This window comes from Pseudophryne corroboree, chromosome 1, assembly GCF_028390025.1.
Source record: "Pseudophryne corroboree isolate aPseCor3 chromosome 1, aPseCor3.hap2, whole genome shotgun sequence".
NCBI lineage: Eukaryota > Metazoa > Chordata > Amphibia > Anura > Myobatrachidae > Pseudophryne > Pseudophryne corroboree.
In genome coordinates, this window is record NC_086444.1 from 275716774 (window position 1) to 275739396 (window position 22623).

Here is a 22623-nt window from a genome sequence, read left to right on the forward strand (position 1 = left end):
TCAAGATGGAGTCACTCAGAGCAGTGATAGCGAACCTGGAAGAAGGGGACTTTATGGTATCCTTGGACATCAAGGATGCGTATCTACACGTTCCGATTTACCCCGCACACCAGGGGTACCTCAGGTTCATTGTTCAAAAACTGTCACTATCAGTTTCAGACGCTGCCGTTCGGATTGTCCACGGCGCCTCGGGTCTTTACCAAGGTAATGGCCGAGATGATGATTCTTCTTCGAAGAAAAGGCGTATTAGTTATCCCATACTTGGACGATCTCCTAATAAGGGCAAGGTCCAGAGAACAGCTGGAGACAGCTTTAGCACTATCTCAAGAGGTGCTAAGACAACACGGGTGGATTCTGAATATTCCAAAATCCCATTTAATCCCGACAACTCGTCTGCTGTTCCTAGGAATGATTCTGGACACGGTTCAGAAAAAGGTTTTCCTTCCAGAGGAAAAAGCCAAGGAGTTATCCGATCTGGTCAGGAACCTCCTAAAACCAGGAAAAGTGTCAGTACATCAATGCACAAGAGTCCTGGGAAAAATGGTGGCTTCTTACGAAGCAATTCCATTCGGCAGATTCCAGGCAAGAATATTCCAAAGGGATCTGTTGGACAAATGGTCAGGGTCGCATCTGCAGATGCACCTGCGAATAACCCTGTCACCAAAGACAAGGGTGTCACTTCTGTGGTGGTTGCAGAAGGCTCACCTATTAGAAGGCCGCAGATTCGGCATTCAGGATTGGATCCTGGTGACCACGGACGCCAGCCTGTGAGGCTGGGGAGCAGTCACACAAGGAAGAAACTTCCAGGGAGTATGGACGAGTCTGGAAAAGTCTCTTCACATAAACATTCTGGAACTAAGAGCAATCTACAATGCTCTAAGCCAGGCGGAACTTCTCCTGCAAGGAAAGCCGGTGTTGATTCAGTCGGACAACATCACGGCGGTCGCCCATGTAAACAGGCAGGGCGGCACAAGAAGCAGGAGTGCAATGGCAGAAGCTGCCAAGATTCTTCGCTGGGCGGAGAATCACGTGATAGCACTGTCAGCAGTGTTCATCCCGGGCGTGGACAACTGGGAAGCAGACTTCCTCAGCAGACACGATCTTCATCCGGGAGAGTGGGGTCTACATCCAGAAGTCTTCAACATGTTAATAGACCGTTGGGAAAGACCAATTGTAGACATGATGGCGTCTCGCCTCAACAAGAAACTGGACAAATATTGCGCCAGGTCAAGAGATACACAGGCAATAGCTGTGGACGCACTGGTAACTCCTTGGGTGTACCAGTCAGTGTATGTGTTTCCTCCTCTGCCGCTCATACCAAAGGTATTGAAGATCATACGGCAAAGAAGAGTAAGAACAATACTAGTGGTTCCGGATTGGCCGAGAAGGACTTGGTATCCGGAACTTCAAGAGATGCTCACGGACGAACCGTGGCCTCTACCTCTGAGAAGGGACCTGCTACAGCAGGGTCCCTGTCTTTTTCAAGACTTACCGCGGCTGCGTTTGACGGCATGGCGGTTGAACGCCAGATCCTAAAAGGGAAAGGCATTCCAGAAGAAGTCATTCCTACCTTGATTAAGGCACGGAAGGAAGTCACCGTGAAACATTATCACCGCATTTGGCGAAAATATGTAGCGTGGTGCGAGGATCGGAGGGTTCCGACGGAGGAATTCCAACTGGGTCGTTTCCTACATTTCCTGCAATCAGGATTATCTATGGGTCTCAAATTGGGATCCATTAAGGTTCAAATTTCGGCCCTGTCAATATTCTTCCAAAAAGAATTGGCCTCTGTCCCTGAGGTCCAGACTTTTGTCAAGGGAGTACTGCATATACAGCCTCCTGTGGTGCCTCCGGTGGCACCGTGGGATCTAAATGTAGTTTTAGATTTCCTCAAATCCCATTGGTTTGAACCATTGAAAAAGGTGGATTTGAAATATCTCACATTGAAAGTGACTATGTTACTAGCCCTGGCCTCTGCCAGGAGAGTATCTGAATTGGCGGCTTTATCTTATAAAAGTCCTTATCTAATCTTCCATTCGGATAGGGCAGAACTGCGGACTCGTCCGCATTTTCTCCCTAAAGTGGTATCAGCATTTCATCTGAACCAACCTATTGTGGTGCCTGCGGCCACTAGCGACTTGGAGGACTCCAAGTTGTTGGACGTTGTCAGAGCCTTAAAAATATACATTGCAAGGACGGCTGGAGTCAGAAAATCTGACTCGCTGTTTATATTGTATGCACCCAACAAGTTGGGCGCACCTGCTTCTAAGCAGTCGATTGCTCGTTGGATTTGTAACACAATTCAACTTGCACATTCTGTGGCAGGCCTGCCACAGCCTAAAACTGTAAAAGCCCACTCCACAAGGAAGGTGGGCTCATCTTGGGCGGCTGCCCGAGGGGTCTCGGCATTACAACTCTGCCGAGCAGCTACGTGGTCGGGGGAGAACACGTTTGTAAAATTTTACAAATTTGATACCCTGGCAAAGGAGGACCTGGAGTTCTCTCATTCGGTGCTGCAGAGTCATCCGCACTCTCCCGCCCGTTTGGGAGCTTTGGTATAATCCCCATGGTCCTTTCAGGAACCCCAGCATCCACTTAGGACGATAGAGAAAATAAGAATTTACTTACCGATAATTCTATTTCTCGGAGTCCGTAGTGGATGCTGGGCGCCCATCCCAAGTGCGGATTATCTGCAATACTTGTACATAGTTATTGTTAACTAATTCGGGTTATTGTTAAGGAGCCATCTTTAAGAGGCCCTTTCTGTTGTCATACTGTTAACTGGGTTTAGATCACAAGTTGTACGGTGTGATTGGTGTGGCTGGTATGAGTCTTACCCGGGATTCAAAATGCCTCCCTTATTGTGTATGCTCGTCCGGGCACAGTACCTAACTGGAGTCTGGAGGAGGGTCATAGGGGGAGGAGCCAGTGCACACCACCTGACCTAGTAAAGCTTTACTTTTTTGTGCCCTGTCTCCTGCGGAGCCGCTATTCCCCATGGTCCTTTCAGGAACCCCAGCATCCACTACGGACTCCGAGAAATAGAATTATCGGTAAGTAAATTCTTATTTTTTTTTAAATGTATTTTATTTAATAAAGTTGAAAAAGTATTTTTAAAATATTTAAACATTATATTATGCACATCTGCAGAACGGATCTCCTCGTCAAAAACGGGGACAGGGTGGGACGACGCAGTTGCATGAAATCTGACCATGCCAGTAAACACCACCAACATATGAAACAGGCAATACACAGAAAAACACCTCATGGTTTAATCTTCATGTTTACTTCAATTCAAAAACTACTGTGTTTACCATTAATGAACAACTTCTGACTGCTCAATCATCTTCAGCTAGTGTAGAAAGTATTTTTTATTCTTTTGGTTTAGTTCGTTCGAAGCTTCGAAACAGACTGGGAACTGAAACGGCATCTAAACTCGTGTTTTTTTTATTCAAAATGTTTAATGCCAGTGACCTATCCAGTACTAATGCTTAACGCCTTTTTTTGTGTTTGTGCGTTTCTCTGAAAAGTACTTTTGCATGTTTTAATTATATTTAGTCTAAAATTGGTTTTATTGATAGATTTCAAACAAATCATATCAAAGCCTAATAACTTTGGATTGTTAATGTTAGAGAGCATAAAAACATGATTGATCAAGGTTTCTAATACATAGCAATGTTTCACAGTACAGGTTGAGTCTCCCTTATCCAAAATGCTTGGGACCAGAGGTACTTTGGATATGGGATTTTTCCGTATTTTGGAATAATTGCATACCATAATGAGATATCATGGTGATGGGACCTAAATCTAAGCACAGAATGCATTTATGTTACATATACACCTTATACACACAGCCTGAAGGTCATTTTAGCCAATATTTTTTATAACTTTGTGCATTAAACAAAGTGTGTCTACATTCACATAATTCATTTATGTTTCATATACACCTTATACACACAACCTGAAGGTAATTTAATACAATATTTTTAATAACTTTGTGTATTAAACAAAGTTTGTGTACATTGAGACATCAAAAAACAAAGGTTTCACTATTTCACTCTCACTCAAAAAAGTCCGTATTTCGGAATATTCCGTATTTCGGAATATATGGATATGGGATACTCAACCTGTATTATAACAAACAGAATTAAAAAAATGTTTTCATTAAAACGTTAATGCAAAAAAAAAAAAATTGGTTTAAACCACAGAAAACGATTTAAACCAAAAATGCGGGTGGTTGTTGTTTTTTTAAACTTTTTTTTTTTTTTTTTCAACTCTGGGTCATGTACACATAATCATGCTAGCACGGGGAGACTATACAAACTCCACACATTTAGGGCCAGGGTGGAATTTAGCCCATGATCTCAGTGCTGTGAGGCAGTAATGGTAACCATAACACCATCCGTGCTGACCAACTATAAAAGGAAAACGTATAAAAGGTATATAATCAAAGAAATATACTGTGCAACAAGAACTCATCAGTAACAATATTTGTATCCTCTTTGCAGTGGTGATGGAATCTTTTGCTGAAAAGACGGTGTTCATAAAACTTCTAAAGAAATATTTGCATTCCTGGTCCTGTGAGTGGTGCAGTTAACATTTAAGGTAAAATCTGCACAGGTTTGGTGAAACAAAGTTTAATAAACAGCATCACATAAGGGAATGCACAGAAATGCTCAAGGCAAAAAAATTAACTTTAAAATGAAGTTGTAAGAAGCTGCAAGTCACGTTTCTAGAGAACAACCTTTTTTTATTTTTTTATTTTTTTTGGTCTGCATCCTTAACCACCTGCTCCTGCTTGATCGTGTACTTGTTTATATATGCATTGGCCACCTGGTGGCACTGTTGTTTGTTTTGGCTCGTAGCTTAAGGAGCCTGTGACTGAAGTTATTTCCTTGGCAGTGTAGGTGGCTGGGATGTAGAAGACAGACTGGTATTCATGTCTTTTCTCTTTCTGTCCAGCTGAAGATTCTTCACAAAAGTGTAATGTTCTTTTTCCCAGCGGGTGCTCTTCTTGCACATCTCATTTATAAACAGCTTCTTCTGGTGTACATGGAAGTCAGAGGTCCTATTTTTCATAATATTTATTTGTTTAAGCTGCAAAACACATACAGTATAAACCATATGTAAGCATTAAGTGTGCCTGTCTTAAAAATACAATACCCCAGAAAAGAGTCTACAAATAATTTTTACATATAAAACCATGGAAGCACTAAATGTGTATAATTTATTTAACAGGGAAGATGCTTTTTAAATTAAATATGATTTCTTTTGTTAAGAATTCAAGGAATTTGTCTTTTTACTTTCACAATTCCTCTAATAAGCATCCTCCGATTATTCATTGTTCCAGTGGAGGAACTTGCAAGGATGGCCCAGGTGCAAAAATATGCTCTGAAACTCTCCTCCTTAATCCTATGGTGAAAGACTGTATGTAGGTCATAGGGGGAGAGGCTGCTGGTGACATGCAGAGGTTGACGGGACGAGGTAAATAGGCAGAAGCTGTGGGTGATTTGGGAGGCAGAGAGTGGCAGGGGGAGGCAAAAGATAACTGATGGTGACTGGGGGGTAAGGGAGTGATGGAGAGGTAGAGGGTGTTGGAGATTCAGTGGGTAAATTGAGAGTCAGCGGATGATAGGGAGAGGATGGTTGGGGAGTGACAGAGGGTGACAGAGAGAGGTACATAGAGGGTGAAGGAAGTGGCAGAGGGTGACTGGGGAGTCAGTGGTTGATAGGCAGTGGGTGACTGGGGGAGTGGCAGTGAGTGACAGGGAGAGGTAGGGGAGGCAGATGGTGACACAGGAGGCAGTGGGTGACGGTGAGAGCTACATAGGGGGAGAGGCAGAGTGTGAGGCAAAAGGTGAGGGGGAAAAGGTAGTGGGTGATGGGGAGAGGTACATAGGAGTAGGTGGAATTACAGTGGGTAACTGGGAATCAATGGGTGACTGTGGAATCAGTGAGTGACAGCAAGAGGTAGACAAGTAGAGGTAGTGGGTGATGGGGACGTACATTGGAGGAGGCAGACCGAGACAGGGGAAGGCATAGAGTGATAGGGAGATAGTGGGTGATGGGGAGAGGCAGAGGGGGAGATGCAGAGGTTGACAGGGAGATGCAGAGGTTGACAGGGAGATGGTGGGTGATGGAGAGAGGAAGAACTTGACTAGGTGGTAAAGGGTGACTTGAAGAGAGCTGGTGACGGGGAGAGGTAGAGGGTGACGGAGATTGTGGGTGAGTGGGGAGTAAATGGGTGAAAGGGAGACGTAGATACGGGGAGCTAGTGGTAGACGGGAGAGGCAGCTTGTGTCGGGTAGTGACATGGAAGGCAGAGGGTGTTGGAGAGGCATGTTGAATTTCTTTAATTCCCCCGACCCAGACATCCATGGACCAGGGAATTACTCCAATAGCTGCCTGATTTATGGGCCCCGATAGACCTGATATGCTAAATTATAAAACCAATAATAAACAAAAGTATCAACTTGAGATAAAGGCAACATATTGAGGTCATATAGATGCACCTAAGAGCTACCTAAGTACAAACAACAAGTCACGTGTCCCACTAGAGAAGGGCGCATCCTTGATCACTGCTACACTATCCTCAAGTCTGCCTTCCGGTCTATCCCGCGTGCTGCACTCTGCTGCACTCGGCCTATCTGACCACTGCCTCGTCCACCTACTCCCTACATATACACAGAAGCAGAGAGCGGTTAAGACTGTTAAGAAATGGACCAATGAGGCCAAGATGAAGCTCCAGGCCTGCTTTGACTGCACGGAATGGGGGGTCTTCGAAGCCTCGGCTACCGACCTGAATGACCTGACAGACACTGTCACATCCTACATCAGCTACTGTGAGGACATGTGTGTACCTACCAAGACTTACCGCATTTACAACAACAACAAGCCCTGATTCAATGCCCAGCTCAGGCAACTTCGTCGAGCCAAAGAGGAGGCCTATAGCAGCGGTGACAGAGCACTATACAACCGTACTAGGAACTCTCTTACTAAAGGAATCAGGCTAGCAAAAAAGTTGTTCTCGGAACAAGCTGACAAACGATCTCTCCACCAATGACCCCGTATCTGTATGGAAAGGAATGCAATCCATAAACAACTATAGGAAAACATCGAAAGTCCACCACCATGCACCAAGACCTAGCAGACGAACTGAACCACTTTTATTGCAGGTTCACAAAAGAAGTCACCTGCAACCCAAACAATCACCTCTACGATGCCCCGAACACCGATGGCCAGCCCCAGGCACTGCAAGTCGCCCAAGAAGAGGTGGAGGCATTGTTCAAAAGGGCCAAACCCAGGAAAGCTCCGGGTCCTGACGGAGTGTCACCATCTGCCCTAAGAGCATGTGCGGGTCAGCTCGCCCCCATATTCACCAAGATCTTCAACAAATCGCTGGAGCTACAGAAAGTCCCTTCCTGCATCAAAAGGTCTACTATCGTCCTGGTCCCCAAGAAACTCTCTATCACGAACCTGAACGACTACAGGCCGATAGCACTGACGTCTGTGGTCATGAAAACGTTCGAGCGTCTGGTTTTGAATCACCTGAAAACTGTGACTGGACCCCCTGCAGTTCGCCTATCGATCGAATCGGTGTGTCGAGGATGCAGTCAACCTGGGCCTGCACTACATTCTACAGCACCTAGACATTCCCGGTACCTACGCGAGGGTCCTGTTTGTTGATTTTAGCTCGACCTTAAATGCAATCGTCCCCAGCATCCTCCACCCTAAATTACTTCGCCTAGGGGTCCCAGAATTTGGTTGCTATGGGCAACATCCCATCTTAAATAGAACTCCCATCTTAGTAAATTTACCCCCTGTTCCTGGATAGTAGACTTCCTGACAGATAGGACACAGGTGGTGAAAGCGGGGGAATTCACCTCTCAAGCGCGGTCCATTAGTACAGGGGCCCCTCAAGGCTGTGTCCTCTCACCCATGCTCTTCTCCCTGTACACAAATGACTGTACCTCAGAGGCGCAATCAGTAAAGATCATAAACTTTGCCGATGACACCACCGTCATCGGCCTCATCAAGGACGGGGACGAATCGGCCTATAGACGGGAAGTAGACCGGTTGGCCCAGTGGTGCATCCACAACAACCTTGAGCTCAACCCCCTCAAAACTGTCGAGATGATAGTGGACTTCAGGAAGAAGTCATCTAGTGCACCTCCGCTAACGATTGCTGACAGTGTGGTATCGCTAGTGGACTCCTTCAAGTTTCTAGGGACCACAATCTCCCAGGACCTTAAATGGGGGTCCAACGCTGATGCCACTGTTGGGAAAGCGCAGCAGAGGTTTTTCTTCCTCAGGCAACTAGAAGTTCAACATCCCACAGAAGTTTCTGCTACTCTTCTACTCCGCGATTGTGGAGTCGGTACTGTGCTCCTCGATACTTGTATGGTACAGCTCCGCCAGCGCGAGGGACAGATGCAGGCTCCAAAAGGTGGTCAGAACCGCAGAGAAGATCATCGGGGCCGACCTTCCCTCAGTCCAGGACCTGTACCTGTCCAGAGCTAAAAAGCGGGCAATGAAGATAGTAAAAGACCAGCTACACCCCGGCCACAGCATGTTTAACTTGCTTCCTTTAGGCAGGCGTTACAGTGCCGTCCCCGACAGGTCCACCAGAAGCCTCAAAAGTTTCTTTCCCCAAGCTGTCCGCCTGCTGAACTCCTGTACATTGACTGACTAGACGTACATGTAACTAACTTGTGTCCCTACGGTATACCTATCTGTGTGACTTTGCTTGCCCCCCCCACCTGCTTATTTGTCACCTACTTGGCTGTTGTATAGAAAACCGAAGACAAATTCCTAGTATACGCAAGTATACCTGGCCAATAAAGCTGATTCTGATTCTGATGCACGTTTGCGAAAGTCACCTCAAATCATAAGACTGAAGCAGGGTACACACTGGCAGATACACTATATCTGCAGTTCAATCGATCTGCAGATATAAATGCAGATGGGGGTTGTTCATACACACAGAAAGATGAACCAGTATATCTGCATATATCTATTGGCCATCTGCTGTGCTGCACAGCAGATGCAATATATCTGTGAAAGACGTCTTTCACAGACATTTCTCTAGCATACATAAAGGATATTGGGGAGACTTAGTACGATGGGGTATAGACGGGGTCCAAAGGAGGCGGTGCACTTTAAATTTCTTCACTGGGTGTGCTGGCTCCTCCCCTCTATGCCCCTTCCCACAGGCAGTTTAGAAAAAATTGCCTTCAGGAGAGGATGCACATCTCTGCAGCTCCAGAGAGTTTTCTTCAATTTCTTTTAAACTTTTATAATTTTCGGTATGCTGTTTGGGCAACAGCATACCTGCACCATGGGAGTTAGGGGGGACGGTCACTGGCCTTGCTAGGTGTCAGAGTCGCTTCCCCGCTAGGACCATTGTCCTGAGAGGTTGTTTGTTCAGCGGGGCACTGCGCCTTAGCTGACGTAATCGCAGCACGTCACACACCCTTTACAAATGCCTGAAGGTGACGACTGTGGGGAGTACAAGCCGGGGGTCCCTCCGGTTCATGGTGCAGCTAAAAGCGGGCACGGCATACGGGACCCTCCTGGGGGGGGACCTCGCTAGAGCCCCCCGTGAAAACTGGCTAGCTGTGGCTTAAACTAACACTTGCGTGATGTTTTTAAGAAAACGACAAGACATTGCCAGTATAAAAATCTATGTAGCTCCGACGCCATTGGGGGGGCGGAGCTACCTCACAGCGCGACCAGCGGCATTTTGGCGCCTTCCTCTGCTCAATGCAGCAGCAGCAAGCACACACAGCTTCTCCTGACTCACAAGACACACTGGAAAACTGGTACATGGTGTAGCAAAGGGGGAGAGCTGCTATTGTACACATTCTGTGTTCTCTACAGAACAGAAATCATTAGTATTTCATTGTGATATAGTAAGCTGACGGCCTCACTGGGGCTGTATAGCTGGGGTGTGCTGGTCTTCTCTCTTTGTGTGTCTCCTCTCGCATACAGTAAGGGCAGGCTTGCTAAGTTACTGTCTGTGTGTATGTGTATGTCATTGTGATTACTGTAAAGATGGGTAAACACAAACTATGCAGTGTATGCCACACCAGATTCTCTGCCTTATCTTCTGTTTCATGTGAACAATGCAGCCAATCTTCACAGCTCAGTGAAGGGGCTGGGGGAGAGGGACCAGAGCCAACCTGGTTAGTAGCTCTTAAGACTATGGTGGTCATTCCGAGTTGTTCGCTAGTTGCATTCGTTCGCTGTGCAGCGATGAGGCTAAAAAAAACGGCACTTCTGCGCATGCGCGACGTACTATTACAACGAACAATGTAGTTTCACACTGGGTCTAGCAAAGCTTTTCAGTCGCACTGCTGGCCCAGAGTGATTGACAGGAAGAGGGCGTTTCTGGGTGTCAACTGACCGTTTTCAGGGAGTGTTCGTAAAAACGCAGGCATGCCAGGAAAAACGCAGGCGTGGCTGGCCGAACACATGGCGTGTTAGTGACATCAAAATAGGAACTGAACAGTTTGAAGTGATCACAAGCGCTGAGTAGGTTTAGAGCTACTCTAAAACTGCACAAAAAAACTTTGCTGCCGCTCTGCGATCCTTTCGTTCGCACTTCTGCTAAGCTAAAATGCACTCCCAGTGGGAGGCGGCATAGCGTTTGCACGGCTGCTAAAAACTGCTAGCGAGCGAACAACTCTGAATGACCACCAATGTCTGATATGTCACCACAACTCACTGCTAATGTTCAGAAAACTCAGCTACTACAACAGGCTGTTGCAGACTTAGCTGCTAGGACATATGTTACACAGCCCCCCTCTCTAAATCAGGACCACAAAAGCGTGGTTTACCTGCTCTACTCTCTGATTCAGATGAGGAAATACAGGAGGATGGGGATGACTTGGATCCTGTTAGTGGGGACTCCGCTTCTTCTCAGGGTATTGAACCCCTCATTCTGGCTATACAGTATGTGTTAAAGCTCCCTCTAGAGGACGCTGCGTCACAGCAGTCGTTTTTCTTTACACAAAACAAGTCTAATATCACTTCCCCTGATTCTGCAGAGTTAGATGACCTATTTAAATTCGCCTCGAAAAATTCAGGCAAAAAATACCAAGTGTCAAAAAGATTTTTGCACACTTTCCCATTTGCTCCTGAAGGTAGGGAAGAGCCCTCGGGAGTTGGCGTCTCAGTCTCTTGACTGTCGAAAAAAGGTGGTGTTGCCTGCCCTGGGCTCCTTTTCCATAAAGGACCCTGGGGACAGAAAGAGACTACACTAAAGTCTATCTACACAGCAGCAGGTGTATCGCAAAGGCCGGTCATAGCGGGTTGCTGGATGACCCATGCCATTCATATGTGGGCTACTTAGATTCAGGAGGGGCTCTCCGGGGCTATGCCTCTGGTCACTACGGTGACTCTCGTGAAGCACATTCAGGACACTGCACGTTTCCTGTGTGACTCGCTCAAGAAAAAGGGCAGTATTAAAGCTAGGACGTCTGCCATGGCAGTGCCGGTGCGGAGGGACTTGTGGTTGCGTTAGTGGATGGCGGACGCAGAATCCAAGCGCAGTGTGGAATCCCTCCCCTTTTCTGGGGAATGGCTCTTTGGGGTTGAGTTGGATAGGTGGATTTCCAAAGTCACTTCAAGGAAATCTACGCTCTTCCCTCTGGGGCCCCTCCGGCTAGGCGTTCCTACCCGGGGCCGTCTGTTCAGTCCTTTCGGTCTAACAGATTTCGATCTAGGGCCAGGGGTGCCTCCAATGTGACTAGAGGCCCCAGAGGTTAAACAAAGAGACCTGCAATCACCGGTTCTCAGGAACAGAGCACCAGTTCTGCTTCCATTAAGTCCTCAGCACGTCGGTGTCCATCCAACCCGAGGGGATCTCAAGGTGGGAGCTCGACTGTGTCACTTCAGCTGCGTATGGTAGGTTTCCTGCCAGGATACCTGGCTCAGGGAACTCATTTCTCAGGGCTACAAGCTGGAGTTCGACGGTGCTCCTCCCCAATGCTTTTTCAAATCAATTTTACCAGCTTTGGAGGATACGCAAGTTACATTGCAACAGGCTATTCAAAAGTTGGTCCAGTCCCACGTCATTGTTCCTGTACCAATGCCACAACGAGGCAGGGGTTATTACTCCAGACTGTTTGTGGTACCGAAGCCGGGCGGTTCGGTAAGGCCCATTTTGAATCTAAAGTCCTTGAACCATTACCTAAAGGTTTTCAAGTTCAAAATGGAATCCTTGAGAGTAGTGATTGCAGGCCTGGAAGAACAGGAATTCATGGTTTCCTTGGATATCAAGGACGCCTACCTTCATATTCCTATTTGGCCACCTCATCAGGCTTTTATGAGGTATGCCCTGCTGGACGACCACTACCAGTTCCAGGCGCTGCCCTTCGGCCTGTCCATAGCTCCGAGGGTATTCACAAAAGTAATGGCAGAGATTATGTCCAAGCTCCGGGTCCAGGGGGTCAATGTTGTCCCTTACCTGGACGATCTTCTGATAAAAGCAAGATCCAGGGAGCTTTTATTGCTCCATATTGACTGCACTATCCAACTTCTGTCACGCCATGGGTGGATTCTCATTTACAGAAGTCCCACCTGGAGCCAACTCAGCGGCTCCTGTTCCTGGAGATGTTACTGGATACTGTGGTCCAGAAGGTGTTCCTCCTGGAGGACAAAGCAAGAACACTTCAGGAGATGGTCCGCCTGGTGCTCCGACCTGCTCGAGTATCCATCTCTGCATAAGATTGTTGGGGAAGATGGTTGCCTCATACGAGGTGATCCAATATGGGAGGTAACATGCCAGAACATTTCAATTGGATCTCCTGAGCAAGTGGTCCGGATCACATCTACAGATGCACCGGATGATATGGCTGTCACCTCAGGCCAGGATTTCCCTCCTGTGGTGGCTGCAGTCCTCCAATCTCCTGGAATTCAGGATTGGATCCTCCTCACAATGGATGCGAGTCTGAGAGGATGGGGAGCTGTCACCCAAGGGGCGCAGTTCCAGGGCAGGTGGTCAGCCCACGAAGCCCTCCTTCCTAACAACATTCTGGAACTTCGGGCGATCTACAATGCTCTGCTTCAAGCCTCTCCTCTGCTCAAGGATCACGCAATTCAAGTACAGTCGGACAACGCCACAGCAGTGGCGTACATCAATCGGCAAGGAGGGACAAAAAGCAGAGCCTGCATGCGAGAGGTGTCAAAGCTACTCCTTTGGGCAGAAAGAAATGCAAGAGCAATGTCAGCAATCTTCATTCTGGGAGTGGACAACTGGGAAGCGGACTTCCTGAGTCGTCACGATCTCCACCCGGGGAAGTGGGGGCTCCACCGTCAGGTGTTTCAGCTGCCCACAAATAGACATGATGGCTTCTCGTCTCAACAAGAAGCTTCACTGGTATTGCTCATGAACAAGGGACCCTCAGGCAAGGGCAGTGGATGCACTGACGTCGCCTTGGCCTTACCGGCTGGTCTACCTGTTTCCCTCCGATTCTGTTGCTCCCAAGGGTGCTCAAGCGAATCAGAAATCAAGGAGTCCAGGCAATTCTGATTGCCCCAGATTGGCCTCGGAGGACGTGGTATGCGGATCTTCTGAACATGTCCGTCGAAGACCCTTGGCCCCTGCCACTAAGAAGAGATCTTCTGCTACAAGGACCGTTCGTCTACCCGGACTTACGGCAATTTCATTTGATGGCATGGAGGTTGAGCGGAACATCCTAGCTCACAAGGGCGTTTCCAAAAAGGTTATTGCTACCATGGTTCAGGCCAAGAAACCTGTGATGTCAAAACACTATCATCATATCTGGAGAAGATATGTCTCCTGGTGCGAAGAATGCACGTATCCACCTGCAGAGTTCCACTTGGGACGTTTCTTACGTTTCCTGCAAGCTGGTGTGGTTAAGGGCTTACGCCTGGGTTCAGTTAAGGTCCAGATTTCAGCTCTCTCCATTTTTTTCCAGAAGAAATTGTCACTTGCCAGAAGTTCAGACCTTGCAAGGGTACTCCACATACAACCTCCTTTTGTGCCGCCTGCAGCGCCCTGGGATTTGAATTTGGTGTGGGAATTTCTACAATCATCCTGGTTTGAACCTCTGATGACAGTAGAAGACAAGTACCTCAGGTGGAAGATGGTGCTGTTACTGGCCCTGGCTTCTGCTAGACGTGTCTAAGAATTGGGGGCTTTATCGTGTAAAAGTCCGTACTTTGGGGATCATTCCGAGTTGATCGCTCGCTAGAAGTTTTTAGCAGCCGTGCAAACGCTATGCCGCCGCCCGCTGGGAGTGTATTTTAGCTTAGTAGAAGTGTGAACGTTTTTATCGCAGAGCGCCTGCAAAAAAAAATTTGTGTCGTTTCAGAATAGCTGAAAACCTACTCGGCGCTTGCGATCACTTCAGACTATTCAATTCCGGATTTGACGTCACACAACCGCCCAGCCACATCTGCATTTTCTCTGGCACGCCTGCGTTTTTCCGAACACTCCCTGAAAACGGTCAGTTGCCACCCAGAAACGCCCACTTCATGTCAATCACTCTGTGGCAACCAGTGGGACTGAAATGCATTGCTAGACCCTGTGCAAAACTGCATTGTTTGTTGTGCCTGTACGTCGTGCGTACACATTGTGCCTCATACGCATGCGCAGAACTGCCGTTTCTTAGCCTGATCGCAGCGCTGCGAACAAATGCAGCTAGCGATCAACTCGGAATGACCAACTTTGACCCTCATTCCGAGTTGATCGCTTGCTAGCTATTTTTTACAGAGCAGCGATCGGATAGTCGCTGCCTCTAGGGGAGTTTATTTTCGCTTTGCAAGTGTGCGAATGCTTGCGCAGCCGAATGGGACGAAAAAGATTTTTGCAGTTTCTGAGTAGCTCTGGACTTACTCAGCCCTTGCGATTACTTCAGCCTGTCCGATCCCGGAATTGACGTCAGACACCTGTCCTGCAAACGCCTGGACACACCTGCGTTTTTCCCTACCACTCCCAGAAAACGGTCAGTTGACACCCATAAACGCCCTCTTCCTGTCAATCTCCTTGCGATCGGTTGTGTGAATGGATTCGTCGCTAGAAGCATTGCACTGCAACAATGCTGTTTGTATCCGTACGAAGTGCGTGCGCATTGGGGTGCATATGCATCGCAGTAGTAACCTGATCGCTGCGCTGCGAAAAACTGCAGCGAACGATCAACTCGGAATGAGGGCCTTGGTCTTTTACGAGGACAGAGCGGAGCTCAGGACCAGACAGCAGTTCCTGCCAAAGGTTGTCTCTGCGTTTCACCTGAATCAACCTATTGTGGTTCCGTCAAGTTCTGATGCTTCTGCTCCTCCAAAGGCATTGGATGCTGTGCGAGCCTTGAAGATCTATGTCAAGCGGACGGCTCAGATCAGAAAGACGGATTCCTTGTTCGTGCTCTGTGATGCACAGAAAAAGGGTTGTCCTACTTCTAAGCAGTCCATTGCTCGTTGGCTTAGGCTTACTATCCAACAGGCCTATGTGTCGGCAGACTTACCTGTTCCTCGGTCTCTGAAGGCCCATTCTACAAGATCGATGGGCTTTACATGGGCGGCTGCCGTGGAGTCTCAGCCTTGCAACTATGCCGAGCTGCTACCTGGTCGGGGAAGAACACTTTTGTGAAGTTCTACAGGTTTGATACCCTGGCCAAAGAGCATACCCAGTTTAGGCAGGCGGTGCTGCAGAAGTGTCCGCACGTTCCCGCCCATTCTGGAAGCTCTGGGACGTCCACATCGTACTAAGGGGGTAATTCAGAGTTGATCGCAGCAGCAAATCTGTTAGCAGTTGGGCAAAACCATGCGCACTGCAGGTGAGGCAGATGTAACATTTGCAGAAAGAGTTAGATTTGGGTGGGTTATTTTGTTTCTGTGCAGGGTAAATACTGGCTGCTTTATTTTTACACTGCAATTTAGATTTCAGTTTGAACCCACCCCATCCAAACCCAACTCTCCCTGCACATGTTATATCTGCTCTCCCTGCAGTGCACATGGGCCCTCATTCCGAGTTGTTCGCTCGTTCTTTTTCATCGCATCGCAGTGAAAATCCGCTTAGTACGCATGCGCAAAGTTCGCACTGCGACTGCGCCAAGTAACTTTACTATGAAGAAAGTATTTTTACTCACGGCTTTTTCTTCGCTCCGGCGATCGTAATGTGATTGACAGGAAATGGGTGTTACTGGGCGGAAACACGGCGTTTCAGGGGCGTGTGGCTGAAAACGCTACCGTTTCCGGAAAAAACGCAGGAGTGGCCGGAGAAACGGTGGGAGTGCCTGGGCGAACGCTGGGTGTGTTTGTGACGTCAACCAGGAACGACAAGCACTGAAATGATCGCACAGGCAGAGTAAGTCTGGAGCTACTCAGAAACTGCTAAGTAGTTAGTAATCGCAATATTGCGAATACATCGGTCGCAATTTTAAGAAGCTAAGATTCACTCCCAGTAGGCGGCGGCTTAGCGTGTGTAACTCTGCTAAATTCGCCTTGCGACCGATCAACTCGGAATGAGGGCCATGGTTTTGCCCAACTGCTAACAAATTTGCTGCTGCGATCAACTCTGAATTAGGCCCTAAGTCTCTCCAATATCCCTTATGAATGGAAGAGAAAATAGGATTTTAATTACCTACAGGTAAATCCTTTTCTCGTAGTCCATAAGGGATATTGGGCGCCCGCCTCAGTGCGTTGACTTTTCTGCAGGTTCTCTTTTATGTGGTTACCTGTTCAGCTGTTGCTGTTATTGTTACCAGCCGTTGCTGGTTGTTGTATGTTCGTGGTGTACTGGTATATAAGTCTCACCACTCATTGTTATTATGTTCCTTCTCTCATATATGTCCTTTCTCCTTCGGGCACTGTTTTACCTATAACTGCCTGTGGGAGGGGACATAGAGGGGAGGAGACAGCACACCCAGGGAAGAAATTTAAAGTGCACTGACTCCTTTGGACCCCGTATATACCCCATCGTCTCCCCAATATCCCTTATGGACTTCGAGAAAAGGATTTACAGGTAGGTAATTAAAATCCTATTATTGCTTGTACACACATGTAGATCAGCAAAAGAGATATTGGCCGATCAAATTGATTGCCCAATATATCTGCCAGTGTGTAACCAGCATTACATACATTGCGGCATTGCTTGCACCCATAAAATGCGCAGTTCAATTAAAAGTGGTTCTTTGCGGCAATTTATTACACACACGCATAAATACATACAATCAGTAATACGTACATACACACAAACATACACGTACACATACTCAGGGCTGAGAGGAGACTGGCAGCCACTGCGAGGACTGAGAGCTGCGGCTGGGCATGCACAGCAGCTCCACTGGACATGCTGTATGCAGTCTGCTGATCAGAGCTTTGTATAGTGGCAGTTCCAATTGTGGCTGCGGTTTGTGCTGGACACAGCTGTCTCCATCTCTGAAGAAAAAATTCTGCCCATAAGGGCTGGGGAAGAGGGATTCTGGCAGGGATGGTATCGGGATCCCAGCGCATGGGATGGCATCTATGACCCCTAATCTTTAACCTCCCTAACCATAACTCTCCTTTACCCGTGGTAGGACGCTAACGCCCCCCCCCACGCAGCCTAAACCCAACCCTTCTTCCACCGCAGCCTACCCTAACCTAACCTTTCTCTGGGTTGCCTAACCCTCACCCTGCTGCTTACCATTCTGGAGTCCTGGCAGTCCTCCGTATGGGATCCCAGCATCGGCAGTTCGATCAGTGTCAGGATCCCGACGTCTGTATTTGCCAGCGTCTGTACAGTATCATTTTGTATGCAGATACAGAGGCACACAGAATATATACATGTCGCTTACCATTTTATTCAGAGTCTGCTTGTGTGCCCTATTCGCATAACGATGTAAATAAGATGCAGTTCAGAAGCTGTCAGTTCACTCGCACCAGACATCTCCCGCTGCGTGGCTTATTGAGGCAAGATGTATAAGGACACATCTTATGTATTCCTTATGCTATTTTGAAGTAGGGGAGACCCTTGTACGCAACGCTGTATGCGCCTGTACCTGTTTAATCAATATACTGTAAAAACGGCATATTGTGTAAACATTTCTACTGTATATGAAAATGATCTCTAAACTTGTACAGAGGCTTAACATGTTAATGATGAACACAGTGGTTCTCAAACTGTGTGCCGTGGCACCCTGGGGTGCCGCAGAACCCTTGCAGGGGTGCCTCAGGTTGGTGGTCCAGGATCAATTCAAACGATTTATGATAAATGTAATAGGCAAAACCAGTGCTGTTGGCTGCCAGTCGTAAAATATGTGGACAAATTCAAGCAAATCTTGTCCCTCACCACACAATTGAACCTAAGGATGATACATAAATACAATTTACTTAATTTAATATTTCTTCTAAATTTCTCAATAACAAAGTTTTGGCCTAGGGCTGTCGTTAAAAAATAAATAAAAATAAATAAAATAAAAATAAAAATAAATAAATCTGAGTCTCTAGGGCACCGTGATTCAAAAAAGTTTGAGATCCACTGGATTAACACATTTACAGCCTCCCTAGTTTTGCAAGAATCCTGGTTTACTCATTGGTTAAATGTACAAAACAATAATAAGACTGTCATTTGTTTGTCATTAATAAATAAAATCAAATAAACGGCATAATAAGATTAAGTTCCTTACCTTCAAATCAAGTATCCTGTTCTCAATGATATTGTCATTACTGATTACATTGGTAAGGTGGGTTCTGGACACTACACTTTGTGCAGATAGTTTGGTTCTACTTAGGTAGCTGCAAGAAATAAAAACATTTTTTTGTGGTATAATAATAGTTAATGATCGCTTCACATGTCCAGATACACATGTCCAGTGCAATAAAATAAATTGAAGACAAAGATTAACATTACAATGTTGACAAATGTTCCCACAGTTTTCAATTAAATGATGAATCCTGTATAATAAAAGCCAACTCTGCTCCTCACCTCTGTTAGCTGACACAGCTCAAACTGAAAGTGAAACTGCAGGGAGAAGTTACAGCTTCAGCTTCCTAACCTGCTGCTGGTAATATCAATAATACTGATCTGACTGTTTCACACTTGCATAAGGAGAGAGGGGGCTGGGGAATGGAGTGGGGTAGGGACAGATAGGGACTGGGGGAGAAAGAAAGAGGGCAGGAGGCTTGGGGCAGAAAAGGACTGTAGAGAGGGGGTAGGGGCAGATAGGACATGGGGGAGAGAGGGGGGTTGGGTTAGATAGGGACTGGGGAGAGAGTGGAGTGGTAGGGGTAGATAGGGACAGAGAGCTGCAGATTTTTTTTAATATAGTCACCTCTGTGTGACACGGACATACACACACGCACACTATGTACACTGCACCCCCTACCATATACTGCACTCCCATCCTCTTCCATATTGTGCACCCACCCACTATATACTGCCCCTATATACACACTGCATCCCCATACCCCTCTATTTCTCTGACGTCCTAAGTGGATGCTGGGACTCCGTAAGGACCATGGGGAATAGCGGCTCCGCAGGAGACTGGGCACAACTAAAGAAAGCTTTAGGACTACCTGGTGTGCACTGGCTCCTCCCACTATGACCCTCCTCCAGACCTCAGTTAGAATCTTGTGCCCGGCTGAGCTGGATGCACACTAGGGGCTCTCCTGAGCTCCTAGAAAGAAAGTATATTTAGGTTTTTTATTTTACAGTGAGATCTGCTGGCAACAGACTCACTGCAGCGAGGGACTAAGGGGAGAAGAAGCGAACCTACCTAAAAGGTGGTAGTTTGGGCTTCTTAGGCTACTGGACACCATTAGCTCCAGAGGGATCGACCGCAGGACCCGACCTTGGTGTTCGTTCCCGGAGCCGCGTCGCCGTCCCCCTTACAGAGCCAGAAGCATGAAGAGGTCCGGAAAATCGGCAGCAGAAGACTTCGGTCTTCACCAAGGTAGCGCACAGCACTGCAGCTGTGCGCCATTGCTCCTCATGTACACCTCACACTCCGGTCACTGATGGGTGCAGGGCGCTGGGGGGGGGGCGCCCTGAGGGCAATATAAGACAACTTGGCTGGCAAATCATCACAATATATAGTCCCAGGGCTATATATGTGATAAATTACCCCTGCCAGAATCCATAAAAAAGCGGGAGAAAAGTCAGCCGAAAAAGGGGCGGGGCTTCTCCCTCAGCACACTGGCGCCATTTTTTCTTCACAGTGCAGCTGGAAGACAGCTCCCCAGGCTCTCCCCTGTAGTTTTCAGGCTCAAAGGGTTAAAAAGAGAGGGGGGGGGGGCACTAAGTTTAGGCGCAATATATGTATACAAGCAGCTATTGGGGGAAAAATCACTCAGTTATAGTGTTAATCCCTGCATTATATAGCGCTCTGGTGTGTGCTGGCATACTCTCTCTCTGTCTCCCCAAAGGATTTTGTGGGGTCCTGTCCTCAGTCAGAGCATTCCCTGTGTGTGTGCGGTGTGTCGGTACGGCTGTGTCGACATGTTGGATGAGGAAGGTTACGTGGAGGCGGAGCAGAGGCCGATAAATGGGATGTCGCCCCCTGTGGGGCCGACACCAGAGTGGATGGATAGGTGGAAGGTATTAACCGACAATGTCAACTCCTTACATAAAAGGCTGGATGACGTAACAAATGAAAAATACCAATTTGGTAGATATCAGTGCGCTGTCACAGCTGCTGGTCCGGGTATCACTATTGAGGTCTCTCCACCCTCACAATACACAAACAATACAACATATAGGATACCACTGGGTAAGCGCTGTCAGGAGGTCAAGGCCAAACGTATTCTTAAAGTCTTTTTCTCTTAGTTCGTCGAACCGGAAAAAGAAACAGAATTGTGGACTATAGTGCAGTACCTTAGGTTAAGGATTTTAATACACATCACACACAATAAAAAACAACATTAAGAACATCCCAAGTTAAAATGACACTTAAAATAAACAGCATCTGCTGTTAGGCATTCTTGAGTGGACTTAATCCGACATAGATATGGCAGTGGGTAATTACCAGATGTAAGTGGATAACAGGCAAAAAGCAGTTCCACAGGCGTAAAACACCAGACTTTTCCGGCTGCAGCAGGAGAGTTCTCTGATGTGAATAAGCCTTTCTACTCTGGCATAGATGTTTCCACGTTCTTCTCCAGTCAGTTGAGTCCACTGGGGCACCCACGCGTTCCGACCCTGCCTGGGTCTTTCTCAAGGTCAGCTCCCTTTGTGAAACACAAAGGGAGCTGACCTTGAGAAAGACCCAGGCAGGGTCGGAACGCGTGGGTGCCCCAGTGGACTCATCTGACTGGAGAAGAACGTGGAAACATCTATGCCAGAGTAGAAAGGCTTATTCACATCAGAGAACTCTCCTGCTGCAGCCGGAAAAGTCTGGTGTTTTACGCCTGTGGAACTGCTTTTTGCCTGTTATCCACTTACATCTGGTAATTACCCACTGCCATATCTATGTCGGATTAAGTCCACTCAAGAATGCCTAACAGCAGATGCTGTTTATTTTAAGTGTCATTTTAACTTGGGATGTTCTTAATGTTGTTTTTTATTGTGTGTGATGTGTATTAAAATCCTTAACCTAAGGTACTGCACTATAGTCCACAATTCTGTTTCTTTTTCCGGTTCGACGAACTAAGAGAAAAAGACTTTAAGAATACGTTTGGCCTTGACCTCCTGACAGCGCTTACCCAGTGGTATCCTATATGTTGTATTGGATGACGTAACAGCTTTGGGACAGCCGGCTTCTCAGCCCGCGCCTGCCCAGGCGTCTCAAAGGCCATCAGGGGCTCAAAAAAGCCCGTTACCTCAGATGGCAGACACAGATGTCGACACGGAGTCTGACTCCAGTGTCGACGAGGTTGAGATATATACACAATCCACTAGGAACATCCGTTACATGATCTCGGCAATGAAAAATGTGTTACACATTTCTGACATGAACCCAAGTACCACATAAAAGGGGTTTTATTTTTGGGGAGAAAAAGCAGCCAGTGTTTTGTTCCCCCATCAGGTGAGTGAATGAAGTGTGTAAAGAAGCGTGGGTTCCCCCGATAAGAAACTGGTAATTTCTAAAAAGTTACTGATGGCGTACCCTTTCCCGCCAGAGGATAGGTCACGTTGGGAGATATCCCCTAGGGTGGATAAGGCGCTCACACGTTTGTCAAAAAGGTGGCACTGCCGTCTTAGGATACGGCCACCTTGAAGGAGCCTGCTGATAAAAAGCAGGAGGCTATCCTGAAGTCTGTATATACACACTCAGGTTCTATACTGAGACCTGCAATTGCCTCAGCATAAATAGTGCTGCTGCAGCGTGGTCTGATACCCTGTCAGATAATATTAATACCCTAGACAGGGATAATATTTTGCTAACATAGAGCAGATTAAAGACGTCGTCTTATATATGAAGGATGCACAGAGGGATATTTGCCGGCTGGCATCCAGAATTAATGCAATGTCCATTCTGCCAGGAGGGTATTAGAAACCCGGCAGTGGACAGGTGATGCTGCCTTTAAAAGGCACATGGAGATTCTGCCTTATAAGGGTGAGGAATTGTTTGGGGATGGTCTCTGGGACCTCGTATCCACAGCAACAGCTGGGAAGAAATTTTTTTTACCTCAGGTTTCCTCACAGCCTAAGAAAGCATCGTATTTTCAGGTACAGTTCTT

General features: G+C 47.2%; 1 protein-coding gene across 3 annotated transcripts in view; it reads left to right on the forward strand.

Moving 5' to 3' along the window:
* Positions 1 to 22623, forward strand: part of DUSP18 (dual specificity phosphatase 18) — a 129070-nt gene that overhangs the window by 37295 nt on the left and 69152 nt on the right. For all 3 annotated transcript variants that reach the window (XM_063964277.1, XM_063964278.1, XM_063964279.1), the window contains exon 2: positions 4509 to 4605. The gene's annotated coding sequence lies outside the window, so the exon portion shown is untranslated. The remainder of the gene's footprint in view (positions 1 to 4508; positions 4606 to 22623) is intronic.